Source organism: Saccopteryx bilineata, chromosome 7, assembly GCF_036850765.1.
Source record: "Saccopteryx bilineata isolate mSacBil1 chromosome 7, mSacBil1_pri_phased_curated, whole genome shotgun sequence".
In the NCBI taxonomy this organism is placed as follows: Eukaryota; Metazoa; Chordata; class Mammalia; order Chiroptera; family Emballonuridae; genus Saccopteryx; species Saccopteryx bilineata.
The window spans coordinates 80,198,550-80,203,777 of record NC_089496.1 but is presented as its reverse complement, the minus strand read 5'-3'; the positions used below and the strand labels follow the sequence as shown (position 1 = coordinate 80,203,777).

The following is a 5,228-nucleotide window of genomic DNA, read 5'->3' as shown; positions in this document are numbered from 1 at the left end:
ATGTTTTTTCTTCAAAGAAAATTTTATACATCACTAGCCATGAATTTTGTCATTAGTTATTACATAAATGCTGCTTGGTGCCATTATCCCGGTAATATGATCATTTTACGTTGACAATTCACTTTGTATTTACAGAATACATCTATTCTGTGCATCTATTGTTGAAAGTTTAACATTGGGATGCAATCTACCATCCATAATATCTGTTGTTTTGCAGGTAGCAATGTAGAAGACATGTATTTGTAAATCACCTTTTCATTTGACCCACCTTATGTAAGAAATAAGTCAATAACTTAGACATTCTAAGTCCCTAAAGGAGATTTTTCTAATGCGCTCAAAGAAATGGTGAAATGGTAAGATTGTCAGAAACAACTTCCATGTCCACGTCTTCTTGTAGTTCCTGTACCATTGTGTCTTCCAGCTGTTTCCCTTTGCATGCAGAAGGGGCCCGGATGAGATAAATGTTTTGCTTAACTTCTTTGATGTCCTGAACTTTCTGTAGTTCTTTCTTTTTCTTCAACCTGTTGGTTATAAATTTAGCTTGACATCTCTATTTGATCTTTTTGACCCTCTCCATTGCATCAATCACTTTATTCCACAGCTCTTGCTGGCCTTTGACAGGTTCATGTCTACATTTTTTCAAATTCAAATGAATTCTCTCCTGTAAGTCCTTTAGGAGCTGCTTTACAGTATGCTTTAGTCCACGTGACCTTGTGAGGATTGCGCTTCTTTTTACAGGTTTTATGACACTTGGATTTACAGAACCTGAACACCTTACAATCGTTGCAGACGATCATCATGCCATGGCCGAGATATATCTGATTCTTGGGATTTAAAGTAAGATCTCAGGCCCTGGCCGGATGGCTTGATTGGTTAGACTGGAGCTTCCTTCTGAAGCGCAGAGGTTGCCTGTTCAGTCCCCAGTCAGGGCACATAGAGGAACAGATTTATGTTCCTCTCTCTCCCTCTCTCTCTCTTTCTCTTTCTCTCTCTCTCCACTCCTTTCTTCACTCTCTAAAATAAAATTTTTAAAAATTAAAAATAAATAAATAAATCGAGATCTCTGGAGGAGAGGGTGTATTAAAACACAAATTCCTTATTCCACCTATTTCTATGACTCAAGATCCAAGAAAGTGACATCAAGGAATGTGCATTGAAACAAGCTTCCCAGGGATTCTGACCACACTTGGAGAGTGAGGCCCAGATTACGGGGGCGGATCTGCAGGTGCTTGCAGCTTCCTGCGGCAAAGACAATGGGGCTTGCTCCTGCAGTGAGTGAGAGCAGATGAGCGAGCGAAAGCTTTTCTGTGAGCTGAAACAGGAAAAGACAGTGATTATAAGACGTGTGAAAGCACAAGGAACAAATGTCTTGACCTTTCCCAGAAGGGCTCCAGCACCGCAGAGGTGCAGGCAGGATGAGGTCGGAGGCAGGACTTGGATACCTGGCCGTCTACTACTAAACCCAGGCTGTGGATCAACCAACAGAGTCCTACTATAGTGGAGCAGGTACTGGCGAGAAAGCAACACCATGGAAGAGACTTTTTATAAATTTTACACCTCAACTTTTATGATTACAAGTACTCACACAGATACACACAACATTAATATATATATATATATATATATATATATATATATATATATATATATATAGTATTTTTCTGAAGCTGGAAACAGGGATAGACAGTCTGACAGACTCCCACATGTGCCCGACCGGGATCCACCCGGCATGCCCACCAGGGGGCGACGCTCTGCCCACCAGGGGGCGATGCTCTGCCCCTCCGGGGCGTCGCTCTGTCCTGACCAGAGCCACTCTAGCACCTGGGGCAGAGGCCAAGGAGCCATCCCCAGCGCCCGGGCCATCTTTGCTCCAATGGAGCCTTGGTTACAGAAGGGGAAGAGAGAGACAGAGAGGAAGGAGAGGGGGAGGGGTGGAGAAGCAGATGGGATGGGCGCCTCTCCTGTGTGCCCTGGCCGGGAATTGAACCCAGGACTTCTGCACGCCAGGCCGACATTCTACCACTGAGCCAGCTGGCCAGGGCCAAAAAATATATTTTTAACAGGAGTAACAGAAGCCTTCACAGTCTGTGAAAGAACAAGGAAACTTAAAGAAAGGATGTACGTGTGTTATCATTTGTTGAGACAGGTAAGCAGTGACAGGGCTCAACCTTAGACACTAAAAGAAAACATATGTCAAAGGCAGTGTAGGGATACTAGGGGTTGTTTTGGAGAATAAATAGGAAAACAGTTACAGCTGATACATTACATGCCCTTACTAAGCCTCAGATTCCTCGTCTGTAAAATGGGGATAACAATATTATCTAGGGTTACTGAGAGAATTAAACAAAATAATGTACATAATAATGATTGTAAGAGTTTAACAGGTTAACAGGCAAATAGTAAGTGCTAGTTATTATAGCTCATATCATAGGACTGTTAAGTGGCCTAAGTAAGGCAATAAATGCAACACTCTAGGCACACACCTGCACATAGTAAGTATGCAATAAGTTGTAACTATAAACATTATTATAAGTTTAAAAATAGCATTAGACGGCCAGGGCACATAGGAGGAGCGCCCATTTGCTTCTCCACCCCTCTGCCGCGCCTTCCTCTCTGTCTCTCTTCCCCTCCCGTGGCCAAGGCTCCATTGGAGCAAAGATGGCCCGTGCACTGGGGATGGCTCTGTGGCCTCTGCCTCAGGCGCTAGAGTGGCTCTGGTCACAACATGGCGACACCCAGGATGGGCAGAGCATCGCCCCCTGGTGGGCAGAGCATCGCCCCCTGGTGGGCGTGCCGGGTGGATCCCGGCCGGGCGCATGCGGGAGTCTGTCTGACTGTCTCTCCCTGTTTCCAGCTTCAGAAAAATGCAAAAAAAAAAAAAAAAAAAGCATTAGATAGTGGAAGACAAAAATAAAAACAAAGAACAAGGATAAGGACAATGAATAGAAAACTAACAAATCAAGTAATCCAATTATATCAACAATCAACATCAATGATATAAATACACCAACGAAAAGACAGAAATTGTCTGAGTAGATTAAAAAAACACACTCAACTTTATGTTGTCTATAAGAAACCCACTTTTGCCAGACTGGTGGTGATGCAGTAGATAAAGCATCAATCTGGGACACTGAAGTCCCAGGTTTCAAACCCTGAGGCCGCCGGCTTGAGCTTGGGCTCATCTGGCTTGAGGGCAGAGTTAACAGCTTGAGCGTGGGATTATCAGAATGATCCTATGGTTGCTGGCTTGAGCCCAAAGGTTGCTGGCTTAAAGCCCAAGGTCACTGGCTTGAGCAATGGGTCATTGGATTAGCTGGAGCCCCCTGGTCAAGGCACATATGAGAAAGCAATCAATGAACAACTAAAGTGATACTACAAGTTGATGCTTCTCATCTTTCTCCCTTTCTGTGTGTGTGTCTCTCTCACTAAAAAAAACCCGGAACAACAACAAAAAAACACGAAAATAAACCTACTTTAAATATAAAGACACAGCCCTGGCTGGTTGGCTCAGTGGTAGAGCGTCGGCCTGGCGTGCAGGAGTCCTGGGTTCGATTCCTGGCCAGGGCACACAGGAGAAGCGCCCATCTGCTTCTCCACCCCTCCCCCTCTCCTTCCTCTCTGTCTCTCTCTTCCCCTCCCGCAGCCAAGGCTCCATTGGAGCAAAGATGGCCCGGGTGCTGAGAATGGCTCTGTGGCCTCTGCCTCAGGCGCTAGAATGGCTCTGATTGTGGCAGAGCGACGCCCTAGATGGGCATAGCATCGCCCCCTGGTGGGCGTGCTGGGTGGATCCCAGTCGGGAGCATGTGGGAGTCTATCTGACTGCCTCCCTGTTTCCAACTTCAGAAAAATACAAAAAAAATAAAATAAAATTTGTGTCAATATATATATGACACAAACAGATTTAGAGTAAATGAATGGAGGAAAAATATACCAGGCTTCCAGTCAAGATGGCAACAGTATAGGTAAATACAGTACAAGTACATCAAAATTATAACTATACTAAAAAATAACCATTATTCAGAACTGCCTGAAATCTAGGTGAATGGAACTTCTAAAACTGAGGATTTAAAGAAGGAGCCACATCAAGCATGATAGGGAGGCAGAGACCTGAAACAGGCTAGTCTCACAACCATATGTGGTAGATAGAAATCAGGAGAAATACCACAGCTGCAGAGGTATTCTCTGAGGAGTGAGGGGTCCCATACCAGGCTACCCAGCCCAGGGCTCTAATGCCAGGAAGAGAAGTTCCCATAACTTCTGGCTGCAAAACCCAGCAGGGATTGTGGCTGAGTGAGGTGGAGAGCTTTTGTAGTCTCAGCAGTTCTTCATAAAGGGCCCAAAAGGTCTTATTTAGATTCACTTCCTCTGAGCTCCAGCACTAGGGCAGCAGCTTGAAAGGCACCAGGGATTAAGGACATACAGGAAGGAACTGAATTGTCCAGCATTAGTACAAGAGCTGGAAGGGCAGCTTTCTCCCAGACAGAAGTACTGGCATAGGATATTGTTCCTTTTCTTACCCCTCTCCCCACGGAGCTGGCAGGCAGGCACCATATCTGAGAGTCTCCATCAACTTCATTAACACTGTTTACCTTGCCCTGGTGATTCCCTGAGACCCTGCCTCACCCAAATTGCAGGCCTACCAGAGCTGTTTCTAGTGGCTTTTCCATATGAACGGTCTGTCTTGGCTCATGCATTAGACTTCCTTAAAATCTCTCACACAAGCAACATCTGGCATCAGTGTGTCCCATACCTTTTTCTAACTGGCCCCTGGCCCAGTACTAGCAGCAGCCAGCTTTGGTTATCAACTTGCCTTGCCTGGGTACCTCCAAGACCAGCAAAAGTAGCAGTAATCTGCGGATTGCTTTGTAGCTCATGCCGGGTGGCCCCAGGCAGAACACAGATAGTGGCTGGCCCAGTGGACAGCTTCAGACCACATAGATGAACCACTCAATTACCTCCACAAGTGACATACTCAAGGGGTATACTCAGCAGGCACCAGTGCCCCACTGAAGTAAGTTCTGCTCTATGGAGCAGGCCCCTACATAGCTGAGACTCCATGGTGTTCAGTGGTTGCAGCCAGTCCTTGCAGCCAATCAGCCTGGGGGTATATCCCTCCCATCTATCTGCCAAAAACATTTAAGGCTCAATTACAACAGAAGGGTGTACAAAGCTCACACGGGGTTGAAGGGGTACACCTGGAGTGCCCGACTTGGGTGATCAGGTAGGCC

General features: G+C 45.8%; 1 pseudogene; it reads right to left on the bottom strand.

The window, feature by feature from the left end:
* Nucleotides 1-334: 334 nt before the first annotated feature.
* On the bottom strand, nucleotides 335-4,874 carry LOC136311168 (probable ribosome biogenesis protein RLP24 pseudogene; annotated as a pseudogene).
* Between the last annotated feature and the right edge of the window lie 354 nt (nucleotides 4,875-5,228).